General features: G+C 51.2%; 1 protein-coding gene across 1 annotated transcript in view; it reads left to right on the plus strand.

The window, feature by feature from the left end:
- Nucleotides 1-12812, plus strand: part of bcl3 (BCL3 transcription coactivator) — a 178165-nt gene that overhangs the window by 52045 nt on the left and 113308 nt on the right. The window lies entirely within an intron of this gene.

The raw sequence follows: 12812 nt of genomic DNA on the forward strand, positions 1-12812 counted from the left end.
TATCTAACCCCGTGCTGTACCTGTCCCTGGGAGTGTTTGATGGGGGAGACAGTGTAGAGGGAGCTTTACTCTGTATCTAACCCCGTGCTGTCCCTGTCCCTGGGAGTGTTTGTTGGGGACAGTGTAGAGGGAGCTTTACTCTGTATCTAACCCCGTGCTGTCCCTGTCCCTGGGAGTGTTTGATGGGGGACAGTGTAGAGGGAGCTTTACTCTGTATCTAATCCCGTGCTGTCCCTGTCCCTGGGAGTGTTTGTTGGGGACAGTGTAGAGGGAGCTTTACTCTGTATCTAATCCCGTGCTGTCCCTGTCCCTGGGAGTGTTTGTTGGGGACAGTGTAGAGGGAGCTTTCCTCTGTATCTAACCCCGTGCTGTCCCTGTCCCTGGGAGTGTTTGATGGGGGACAGTGTAGAGGGAGCGTTACTCTGTATCTAACCCCGTGCTGTCCCTGTCCCTGGGAGTGTTTGTTGGGGGACAGTGTAGAGGGAGCTTTACTCTGTATCTAACCCCGTGCTGTCCCTGTCCCTGGGAGTATTTGATGGGGGGACAGTGTAGAGGGAGCGTTACTCTGTATCTAACCCCGTGCTGTCCCTGTCCCTGGGAGTGTTTGTTGGGGGAGTGTAGAGGGACATTTATGTTTTTTGAGAAGATTTGTAGCTCAGGTTGAGGTTCTGGATGTAAGTTTGCTCGCGGAGCTGGAAGGTCTGTTTTCAGACGTTTCGCCACCGTGCTCGGTGACATCATCAGTGAGCCTCTGGGGAAGCGCTGGTGTTCTGCCCCCCCCTTTCTATTTCTGTGTCTGGGTCTGTTACGGTGGGTGAGACCACTTCCGGATCTTTCTCCCAGAGGTTGGTAAATGGGATCCAAATCAACGTGTTTCTATCTCTGGGTTGGCATGGACGGGTTGGACTGAAGGGTCTGTTTCCCTGCTGGACATCTCTGATTGGTGGAGTTCCGGTTAGAATGCCCGGTCTTTAGGAATTCCCGTGCGTGTCTCTGTTTCGCCTGTCCAAGGATGGATGTGTTGTCCCAGTCAAACTGATGGCCCTCTCCGTCTGTGTGGAAGGAGACTAGCGATGGCGGAGTCGTGTCCTTTGGCGATGAGCTATAACCTGCTGGTTAGTTTCCTACCGGTCTGTCCGATGTAGTGTTTGTACCAGTCCTTGCAGGGTATTTTGTAAACGCTGTTCATTCTGCTGGTTGTCGGTAAGGGGCCCTTTAGCGTTCGTCAGGAGCTGTTTCGGTGCGGAGGTAGGTTTGTGGGTTCCCCATGGTGCCGAGGGGCCGGAGTAGTCTGGTCGCTATCTCCGAGATGTCTCTGATGTAGGGCAGGGTGGCTAGCGTCTCTGGGCGTGTTGTAATTTCTTGTCTGGGTTTGTTCTGTCAGACTGTTGGAGTGTGGAATTCGGTGCACCAATTCAGAACTGACCCCCTCCCCACAATCCAGTGTTGACTGTACCCCCCACCCTGGGTGAAGCCGGGATTTGGCTGCGTTGAGAGGGAATCAGACAGCGTTACTCGGTGCAATGTTTCCTGGCTGGATCAGACCTGCTAACCCAGCGATCAGTCGGAAAGGTTCAGTAGAAAGGAACAGGCAAGAATCTGATTAAAACCGGATTACCGATGTGTAAACAACTCTCCCCACCCCTTTCCCTCCTCCTTCAACAAGCTGGGTGGGAGCTCAGCCAACTACAGCCGGATCGGAAAAAATGTTTTGCTCCGTTGGTGTTCCGATTCGGGAGACTTTGGCCCGGGCGGACGCTTCCTCAGACAGAGAGAGGAATGGGGAAATTCCCCACCATGTGAATGAATGCAAGGCTTTCCGGGACTCGGAGGCCTCCCTCCTGGCTTGCCAAGGGGCGGGGCTGAGTGACCCTTCACCTGACTCCCTCCCCAAAGCCCCCCAATTTCCTGTCCCCACTCCAGCCCACCCCCCCCCCCCAACAAGTTGTTCCAGCTCGTGTTCCCGATGAACCTTTCTTGAAGCTTCATGGACGGGGATGGATTGTGTCCAGCAGAGATTTGCCGAGTTGGGCTTTGGGCCCAGTGTGAGACGTCAGCAAAGGGTGCATCATTGGGTTAGGCCTGAAGTGGATTCATGGCTCCGTAACCTCAGGACCGGCCCTTGGAGCAGGTCCATAGGAGGTTCACGAGAATGGTCCCAGGAACAAAAGGCCTAACAGATGAGGACTGTCTGGGCCAACACCCGATGGAGTTTAGAAGGATGAGGTGGGTGGGTGGGTGGGGGGGTGATCTGATTGAAACATCCAGAATACTGAATGGCCTAGACAGAGTGGATGTTGGGAAGATGTTTCCATTGGCAGGGGAGACATGGACCCGAGGGCACAGCCTTAGAGTAAAAGGAAGACCCTTTAGAGACTTCTTCATCAGGTTCGGCCTGATGAGGCCTTGTGGTAGTAATGGAGGTGGATTTGGGCCCAGTGTGGGGCCGGGCAATAGCGGTGGGGTCTGCATCACCAGGTTTGGCCTGATTAGGCCTCGTGGTAGTAGTGGAAGTGGGTTTGGGCCCAGTGCGGGGCCAGGCATCATCGGCGGAGGCTGCATCACCAGGTTAGGCCTGATGAGGCCTTGGTAATGGAGGTGGGAGATCATGTTGCGGCTGTACAGGACATTGGTTAGGCCACTGTTGGAATATTGCGTGTAATTCTGGTCTCCTTCCTATTGGAAAGATGTTGTGAAACTTGAAATGGTTCAGAAAAGATTTACAAGGATGTTCCCAGGGTTGGAGGGTTTGAGCTACAGGGAGAGGCTGAACAGGCTGGGGCTGTTTTCCCTGGAGCGTCGGAGGCTGAGGGGTGACCTTATAGAGGTTTATAAAATCATGAGGGGCATGGATAGGGTAAATAGACAAGGTCTTTTCCCTGGGGTGGGGGAGTCCAGAACTAGAGGGGCATAGGTTTAGGGTGAGGGGGGAAAGATATAAAAGAGACCTAAGGGGCAACTTTTTCACCCAGAGGGTGGTACGTGTATGGAATGAGCTGCCAGAGGAAGTGGTGGAGGGTGGTACAATGACAGCATTTAAAAGGCATCTGGATGGGGACATGAATAGGAAGGGGTTTGGAGGGACACCCATGACCTCCCAACTCCTGTTCTCAATACTCTGATCAATAAAGGCAATCTCACAGTTAAGACAAACAAAAAAAAACCAAATGATTTGATCCACACATTGAGAGGTTATCATTACAATCCAAGGTTTTCATTGGGGAGTATCCCAATTGTGAGAAATGGTCATTGGAGCCAAAACCTGCTTTCTCTCTCCACAGAGGCTGCCAGATCCACAGAGCTTCTCCTGTTGCCGGCTGGGACAAGGATGGGAGATGCCAGAACAGAAAAGGACGAAACGTTTCTGAGTCTGAACTGAACCCTCCGAGCAGGAGAGAAATCGCACTGTGGGCCAGCTCCCAACTAGGATGGGAGATGTTGACATCTACTAGTTGGATTGTCTCAAGGAGAGGATGCTACTTGTTGTACTGTGGTTGTCCGTGGGGTACGGTGTTATCACAGAGTCCTACAGCACGGAAACAGACCCTTCGGCCCATCCAGTCCGTGCTGACCCTAACCCCCAAACTAACCCAGTTCCCCCCCCTGCCTGCTCCTGGCCCATATCCCTCCAACCCTTTCCTGTCCATGTCCTTATCCAAATCCCTTTTAAATGTTGTAACTGTCTCCCCCCCCCCCCCCCCCCACTTCCTCAGGAAGGTCATTCCACACACGGACCACCCTCTGGGGAAAACAGTTGCCCCTCGTGTCTTTTTAAAATTTTTCTCTCTCACCTTAAAAAATGTGTCCGCTGATCTTGAAATTTTCCAGCCGAGGGAAAAGACACCCACCATTCACCCTCTCTGTCCCCTTCATGATTTTATAAACCTTTATAAGGTCATCCCTCAGCCTCCTACGCTCCAGGGAAACAGCCCCAGCCTACCCAGAAATCTCTCTGGAACCCTCTCCAGTTTAATAATATCCTTCCTATAACAGGGTGACCAGAACTGGACACAGTATTCCAGAAGGGGCCTCACCAATGTCCTGTACAACCTCAACATGACCTTCCCAACTCCTACACTCAAAGGGCTGAGCAATGAAGGGGAGTGTGTGAAACCCCTTCGTAACCCCCCTGTCTGTATGTGACACAAACTCCAAAGGGATGATGTCCCTGAATCCCTGGGTCCCTCTGTTCCCCAGCACCACCCAGGGCCCTACCATTAACTGTAAGAGCCCCGTCCCTGTGTGTTTTACCAAAACGCAACACCTCACATTTATCCAAATTAAACTCCATCTGCCCCTCCTCAGCCCATTGACCCAATTGATCAGGATCCCTTTGTAATCTGAGATAACCCCCTTCACTGTCCACTATCCCACCAATGTTGGTGTCGCCCACAGACTTACTAACCATGTCTCCTATATTCTCATCTGAATCATTAATATAAATGACAAACTGCAGTGGACCCAGCCCCGATCCCTGTGGGACACCGCTGGTCACATGCACAAGTAACAGGCAAAGAGTTCCAAAGAATTTTGACTCAATCGCATTGTAGATGTCCCTCCAAATCATGAAGTAATGGGCGGGAGATTTTAGAAATGTGGAATTAGCCCTTCCGTGATTGTTCCCGTAAATCCAGGATAACTCTGAGTCGGAACGACTCTTCCTGTCGGGAGATCCAAGCCCGACTCAGGATCGGGAAAGGGGTTGGGTCAAACTGGAAGGTTCCCGATGTTTCGGTGTTTCCCAGCGCTGAAGGCATCAGGGGGTCTGGAGCATTTTCAAGTTTAAATGGGTGGCCGTGGGCCAGGATTCACAGAAGCACGACTGAAGCCTTGGAAACTTCCAGAAAAAAGGAAATGTTTGTTATTCCCAATCCGCATCACCTCTCGCTCCCTATCACATCAAAAGACTTCCAAAGCGCCAATTAGCAGCGGGAGGGGCTGAGCTCTTTCTGAGGTGTCCAAACCGATCCCATGGAGTGAGCACAATGTGGGCACAATGGAGAAACTGACAGAGATCCCACACACTCGGGAGAAATCCTGTCAGTCTTAAAGGCATTAGACAGAGTCTTCAACTCCCTCAGCACTGACCCTCCGACAGTGCAGCACTCCCTCAGCGCTGACCCTCCGACAGTGTAGCACTCACTCAGCACTGACCCTCTGACAGTGCCCACTCCCTCAGTGCTGACCCTCCGACAGTGTAGCACTCACTCAGCACTGACCCTCCGACAGTGCCCACTCCCTCAGTGCTGACCCTCCGACAGTGTGGCACTCCCTCAGCACTGACCCTCCGACAGTGCGGCACTCCCTCAGCACTGACCCTCCGACAGTGCGGCACTCCCTCAGCGCTGACCCTCCGACAGTGCGGCACTCCCTCAGCACTGACCCTCCGACAGTGCGGCACTCCCTCAGCACTGACCCTCCGACAGTGCGGCACTCCCTCAGCACTGACCCTCCGACAGTGCGGCACTCCCTCAGCGCTGACCTCTGACAGTGCGGCACTCCCTCAGTTCTTAAAATCTGATGACAGTGTAAAATTGAGAGTGTCAATCTTTTATGAATTTGTCGTGATTGGAATGAGTTTAGTTGGGTGCACTTCCTAGAATCTGAGTTTTTTGATTGGGGCTTGTTAACCTGGATCAATCAGAGAGCCCTGGCTGACAGATTGAAACAGGAGGGTCCAGGGGGTTTGTGTTTACTCTGAGGCAGCTGGGTCACTGTCACAGACCCTCCACCTGTAAATAAAGGGGGATTTAGAGTTATAGAGTCATAGAGGTGTACAGCACAGAAACAGACCCTTCTGTCCAACCCGTCCATGCTGACCCAGATATCCCAACCAATCTAGTCCCACCTGCCAGCACCCGACCCATATCCCTCCAAACCCCTTCCTATTCATGTCCCCATCCAGATGCCTTTTAAATGTTGCAATTGTACCAGCCTCCACCACTTCCTCTGGCAGCTCATTCCATACACGTACCACCCTCTGGGTGAAAAAGTTGCCCCTTAGGTCTCTTTTCTATCTTTCCCCTCTCACCCTAAACCTACGCCCCTATAGTTCTGGACTCCCCCACCCCAGGGGGAAAAGACCTTGTCTATTTACCCTATCCATGTCCCTCATGATTTTATAAACCTCTATAAAGTCACCCCTCAGCCTCCGACACTCCAGGGAAAACAGCCCCAACCTGTTCAGCCTCTCCCTGTAGCTCAGATCCTCCAACCCTGGCAACATCCTTGTAAATCTTTTCTGAACCCTTTCAAGTTTCACAACATCTTTCCGATAGGAAGGAGACCAGAATTACACACAATATTCCAACAGTGGCCTAACCAATGTCCTGTACAGCCGCAACATGACCTCCCAACTCCTGTACTCAATACTCTGACCAATAAAGGAAAGCATACCAAACACTGCCTTCACTATCCTATCTACCTGTGACTCCACTTTCAAGGAGCTATGAACCTGCACTCCAAGGTCTCTTTGTTCAGCAACACTCCCTAGGACCTTACCATTAAGTGTATAAGTCCTGCTAAGATTTGCTTTCCCAAAATACAGCACCTCGCATTTATCTGAATTAAACTCCATCTGCCACTTCTCAGCCCATTGGCCCATCTGGTCCAGATCCTGTTGTAATCTGAGGTAACGCTCTTCACTGTCCACTACACCTCCAATTTTAGTGTCATCTGTAAACTTACTAACTGTACCTCTTACGTTCGCATCCAAATCATTTATGTAAATGACAAAAAGTAGAGGGCCCAGCACCGATCCTTGTGGCACTCCACTAGTCACAGGCCTCTAGTCTGAAAAACAACCCTCCACCACCACTCTCTGTCTTCTACCTTTGAGCCAGTTCTGTATCCAAATGGCTAGTTCTCCCTGTATTCCATGAGATCTAACCTTGCTAATTAGTCTCCCATCAGACTATCCCTAATCAGTCCTTGCCTTTCCAAATACATGTACATCCTGTCCCTCAGGATTCCCTCCAACAACTTGCCCACCACCGAGGTCAGGCTCACTGCTCTATAGTTCCCTGGCTTGTCTTTACCACCCTTCTTAAACAGTGGCACCACGTTTGCCAACCTCCAGTCTTCCGGCACCTCACCTGTGACTATCAATGATACAAATATCTCAGCAAGAGGCCCAGCAATCACTTCTCGAGCTTCCCACAGAGTTCTCGGGTACACCTGATCAGGTCCTGGGGATTTATCCACCTTTAACCATTTCAAGACATCCAGCACTTCCTCCTCTGTAATCTGGACATTTTGCAAGAAGTCACCATCTATTTCCCTACAGTCTATATCTTCCATATCCTTTTCCACAGTAAATACTGATGCAAAATATTCATTTAGTATCTCCCTCATTTTCTGTGGCTCCACACAAAGGCCACCTTGCTGATCTTTGAGGGGTGAAAAATGTGTTGCTGGAAAAGCGCAGCAGGTCAGGCAGCATCCAAGGATCAGGAGAATCGACGTTTCGGGCATAAGCCCTTCTTCAGGAATGAGGAAAGTGTGTCCAGCAGGCTAAGATAAAAGGTAGGGAGGAGGGACTTGGGGAGGGGCGTTGGAAATGCGATAGATGGAAGGAGGTTAAGGTGAGGGTGATAGGCCGCAGTGGGGTGGGGGGCGGAGAGGTCAGGAAGAAGATTGCAGGTTAGGAAGGCAGTGCTGAGTTCGAGGGTTGGGACTGAGACAAGGTGGGGGGAGGGAAATGAGGATATTTGAGGGGCCCTATTCTCTCCCTAGTTACCCTTTTGTCCTTAATATATTTGTAAAAACCCTTTGGATTCTCCTTAATTCTATTTGCCAAAGCTATCTCATGTCCCCTTTTTGCCCTCCTGATTTCCCTCTTAAGTATATTCCTACTGCCTTTAGAGTCTTCTAAGGATTCACTCGATCTATCCTGTCTATACCTGACATATGCTTCCTTCTTTTTCTTAACCAAACCCTCAATTTCTTTAGTCATCCAGCATTCTCTATACCTACCAGCCTTCCCTTTCACCCTGACAGGAATATACTTTCTCTGGATTCTTGTTATCTCATTCCTGAAGGCTTCCCATTTTCCAACTGGTCCCTTTACCTGCGAACATCTGCCCCCAGTCAGCTTTCGCAAGTTCTTGCCTAATATCATCAAAACTGGGGGCTTGATGACACGAGTGTGGATTTATGCCTGAATTCATTGACCTGTGAATTGCGAGACTTAGTTAATGAGTGATTTGGGAATGTGCATTGAATTCGGGACCTGATGGTTTTGGAAGTGCCTTGGGAGGGGGGGGATTCAGAAAATGGAAGAAGTTGGGATCTTTAGTGACATCATCAGCCCCCCCCCCTCTCCCTCCCCTCCCCTCCACCCCCCCCACCCCCCACAACACAGTGTGTCACCCCCAAGCCACTTTGCCAGGGAGTTCCAAATCAACATGTGACCCCCGCTCTCAACGGAGTGAGGGATCGGAAGACCGAATGGAGTCAGTGAAAGAGTGAGTGTGGAAATGAACGAGAAAATGGGCAAGAGGACGAAGGGTTGGGGCACGTTGAAGAGGAATAGGAGGGCCTAGGGCAAAGTGAACCCGCCAGGACAGGGTGAGAGAGAGAGAGAGAGGGAGCAGGAACGCGGGTTAAACCGAGCGAGAGGTGATGGTAAGGGAGACAGAGGAGGAATTATTGCCAGAGAAACTCCGGCTGAGATTCCTCGGGTGTGTCACCCGCACCAACCAACCCCGCCGCCCCGTGGCCCAATATTTCAACTCCCCCTCCCACTCTGCCGAGGACATGGAGGTCCTGGGCCTCCTTCACCGCTGCTCCCTCACCACCAGACGCCTGGAGGAAGAACGCCTCATCTTCTGCCTCGGGGCCCTCCAACCCCAGGGCATCAATGTGGACTTCACCAAGTTTCCTCATTTCCCCTCCCCCCACCTCACCCAAGTTCCAACCTTCCAGCTCAGCGCTGCCCTCGTGACCTGTCCCACCTGGACAATCTCCCTTCCCACCAATCCACTCCACCCTCCCCTCTGACCTATCACCTTTACCCCCACCTCCATCCTCCTATTCCACTCTCAACCACCTTCTCCCCATCCCCAACCCCCTCCAATTGATCTCTCAACGCCCGAGGCACACAGCCCCTTGCCTGATGAAGGGCTTATGCCCGGAACGTCGATTCTCCTGCTCCTCGGATGCTGCCTGACCTGCTGTGCTTTTCCAGCACCACACTCTCGACTCTGATCTCCAGCATCTGCAGTCCTCACTTTTTCCACGTGGATCGAGGTGGGACCAGTCACTCCCAGGGGAAACACAGAAGCAAGGGGACATTAAAGGGAGAGATTTTGCCTTCTTGAACCTCCCACCTCCCCCCGTTCGATATAATCACGGCTCATTACTTAACTCCAACCCCAATCCCACCTTCCCCTTGGTTGCATCTCAATCAATTCCAGTCGATTTATTGTGCATGAGATCCCAATTCATTTACCCGCTCAGGGTGTGTCACTGGCTGCATCAGTGGCTATTGCGTGTCCCTAATTGCCCCTTGAGAAGGTGAAGTCTTCCCTTAATGAAGGGGCAGCGCTCCAAAAGGTCGTGATTTCAATAAACCTGTTGGACTATAACCTGGTGATTTCTTCCTTCCTGACCCCCTGCAGTCCATGTGCTGTAGGGTAGACCCACAATGTCCCTGAGGGAGGGAATCCCAGGATTCTGACCCAGGAAGGAACGGCCGATAGATTTCCAAATCGGGATGGTCAGGGGCTCAGAGGGGAACTTGTGGGGGGGTGGGGGGTGTTCCCATGTACCTGCTGCCCCTTGTCCTTCTAGATGGAAGTGGCCGTGGGTTTGGAAGGTGCTGCCCGAGGGTCTTGGGTCAATCCATGATTCTACCCCGAAGCACTCAGCCGGAAAATCCTTGATAGTGGAGTACAACGTCTTCGCCCATGACCAACGGCACTGTCCAAGTGACCCACAATTCCCTGTTTTCTCTCGATCTCCCTTTGTTGAATCGTGTCATTATGTGGGTAATCTTTAGGCACTGCTCCACAGTCGGTAGGATCTTGGAAGATGACCGTGGATTTTGTGGCCCACTTCTTTCTGGGATGTCGGTTATCAGATCCTGGGGATTTATCAGCCTTCAATCCCATCAATTTCTCCAACTCCCTCTCTCCACGGAAACAGACTTCCTTCCATCCCTCTCTCTCTGTCTTCCCTGTCATTCCTGGGATATTATTTGGGTCGCCATTTGAAGCAAAGTACACATTTAGTTTTTGCAGCCAGTGTTTTGCTGTACATTATAAATTGCTCCTGTTTCTGTCTGAGATAGAGAAATGTACCATACACTCTGCGGGCCAACCCGTCCATGCTGACCCAGATATCCCAACCTAATCCAGTCCCACCTGCCAGCACCCGGCCCATATCCCCCCAAACCCTTCCTATCCATGTCCCCATCCAGATGCCTTTTAAATGCTGTCATTGTACCAGCCTCCAACACTTCCTCTGGCAGCTCATTCCATACACGTACCACCCTCTGGGTGAAAAAGTTGCCCCTTAGGTCTCTTTTATATCTTTCCCCTCTCAACCTAAACCTATGTCCCTCTAGTTCTGGACTCCCCCACCCCCAGGGAAAAGACCTTGTCTATTTACCCTATCCATGCCCCTCATGATTTTATAAATCTCTATAAGGTCACCCCTCAGCCTCCGACGCTCCAGGGAAAACAGCCCCAGCCTGTTCAGCCTCTCCCTGTAGCTCAGACCCTCCAACCCTGGCAACATCCTGGGAAATCTTAAGGATTGTCTTTGGCACATTTTGTGCGCCAGTCGCATGGTTTCTTTTTTTTCCTGTTTGATTCTGAGCAGAGAGAATGAGTGAGAGTGAGGGACCAAGAAACAGACAATACTGGAGAGAGAGAGAGAGACAGAGAGAAAGAGAGAGAGAGACAGGCAGATGGAAATACATGTGGTAGATTAGATGGGAACAGCAACAGAAAGATGCAGTGAGGGAGCACCTGAGAGATAGAGACACGAGAGAGAGATAGAGAGAAATAGACAGAGAGAGAGAGAGATAGAGAGAGGGAGAGAGAGAGAAATAGACAGAGAAAGATGAAGAGAGAGAGAGAAGGAGAGAGGGAAAGATAGAGAAAGAGAGAGGGAGAGAAATAGACAGAGAGAGAGAAATAGACAGAGAGAGATGGAGAGAGAGAGAGAGGGAGAGAGGGAGAGATAGAGAAAGAGAGAGGGAGAGAGAGGGAGAAAAATATAGACAGAGAGAGAGAAATAAACAGATGGAGAGATGGAGAGAGAGAGAGAGGGAGAGAGGGAGAGATAGAGAAAGAGGGAGAGAGAGTGGGAGATGGAGAGAAAGAAAGAGAAATAGAGAGAGATAGAGCTAGAGAAAGAAATAGACAGAGAGAGAGAAATAGAAAGATAGCGAGAGAAAGAAGTGCAAAGAGAGAGACATGGCGACAGAGGTCAGTGAAGAGACTACACAGAGAAAACAAGAGAGACATTGCCAGTGTGAGAGAGAGAGAGAGAGAGAGACGGAGAGACACAGACATCGAGCAGAAGATAAAGACTGACAGAGAAACAAAGACACCGAGGAAGGAGACAGAGAGAGAGGGATGTGAGTGCGTGTGTGAGAGAGAGAGAGAGAGAGAGGTTGCTGAAACAAACGATACATATTCAGGGCTTGAGCCAATGTGACTCTGTGCAATGTGCTGTCTGACCAGCAGAGGGGGCAAGCTGCCAACTCAGGCACCACACACTCAACAGGACCAAGAATCACAGGCACAGATCACTGGGGGAGGGGGGTAAAGGGTTAATCCCCTCCACTAGGAACAGGCTGCCCTGTGTCTGTCACTGGGGGAGGAGGTGGGTAAGGGGTTAATCTCCTTCACTAGGAACAGGCTGCCCGGTTCTGGATTAGTGGTGCTGGAAGAGCACAGCAGTTCAGGCAGCATCAAAGTAGCTTCGAAATCGACGTTTTGGGCAAAAGCCCTTTATCAGGAAACTGGGGGGGGGGGTAAAGGGTTAATCCCCTTCACTAGGAACAGGCTGCCCTGTGTTTGTGACTGGGGGAGGGGGGTAAAGGATTAATCCCCTTCACTAGGAACAGGCTGCCCTGTGTTTGTAACTGGGGGAGGAGGTGGGTAAAGGGTTAATCCCCTTCACTAGGAACAGGCTGCCCTGTGTCTGTAACTGGGAGGGAGGAGGTGGGTAAAGGGTTAATCCCCTTCACTAGGAACAGGCTGCCCTGTGTCTGTCACTGGGGGAGGAGGTGGGTAAAGGGTTAATCCCCTTCACGAGGAACAGGCTGCCCTGTGTTTGTAACTGAGGGAGGAGGAGGGTAAAGGGTTAATCCCCTTCTCTAAGAACAGTCTGCCCTGTGTCTGTAACTGGGGGAGGAGGTGGTGGGTAAAGGGTTAATCCCCTTCACTAGCAACAAGCTATTTGGTGTCTGTCACTAAGGGAGGAGGAGGGTAAAGGGTTAATCCCCTTCGCTAGGAACAGGCTGCCCTGTCTCTGTCACTGGGGAGTGGCAGTAGAAGAGGTTAATGTTCCCACTGAGTATCTATAAACTAATTGCAGGCCAGGGGAATTGGAGTTCTGCCCTGTTGCTCTCTCTCCTTTCCCTGTCTCTCATTGTCGGAGTGAATATCCTGTCTCTCTCTCTCTCTCAATGTGCGTTCAATCTATTGAGCAATAGAAGCCAGTAAGTGAGAGAGAGGCAGGGATCACTGGTGAGTTCCCAGAATATCAACTGGCTCGTTTCCATTTTGATTAGACTGGCTGGGAGGGACACAATCCCAGAACCCTCTTATTGTCCAGGGAAGGGGAAGGCAAGGAGG

This window comes from Chiloscyllium punctatum, chromosome 34, assembly GCF_047496795.1.
Source record: "Chiloscyllium punctatum isolate Juve2018m chromosome 34, sChiPun1.3, whole genome shotgun sequence".
NCBI classification, from domain to species: Eukaryota; Metazoa; Chordata; class Chondrichthyes; order Orectolobiformes; family Hemiscylliidae; genus Chiloscyllium; species Chiloscyllium punctatum.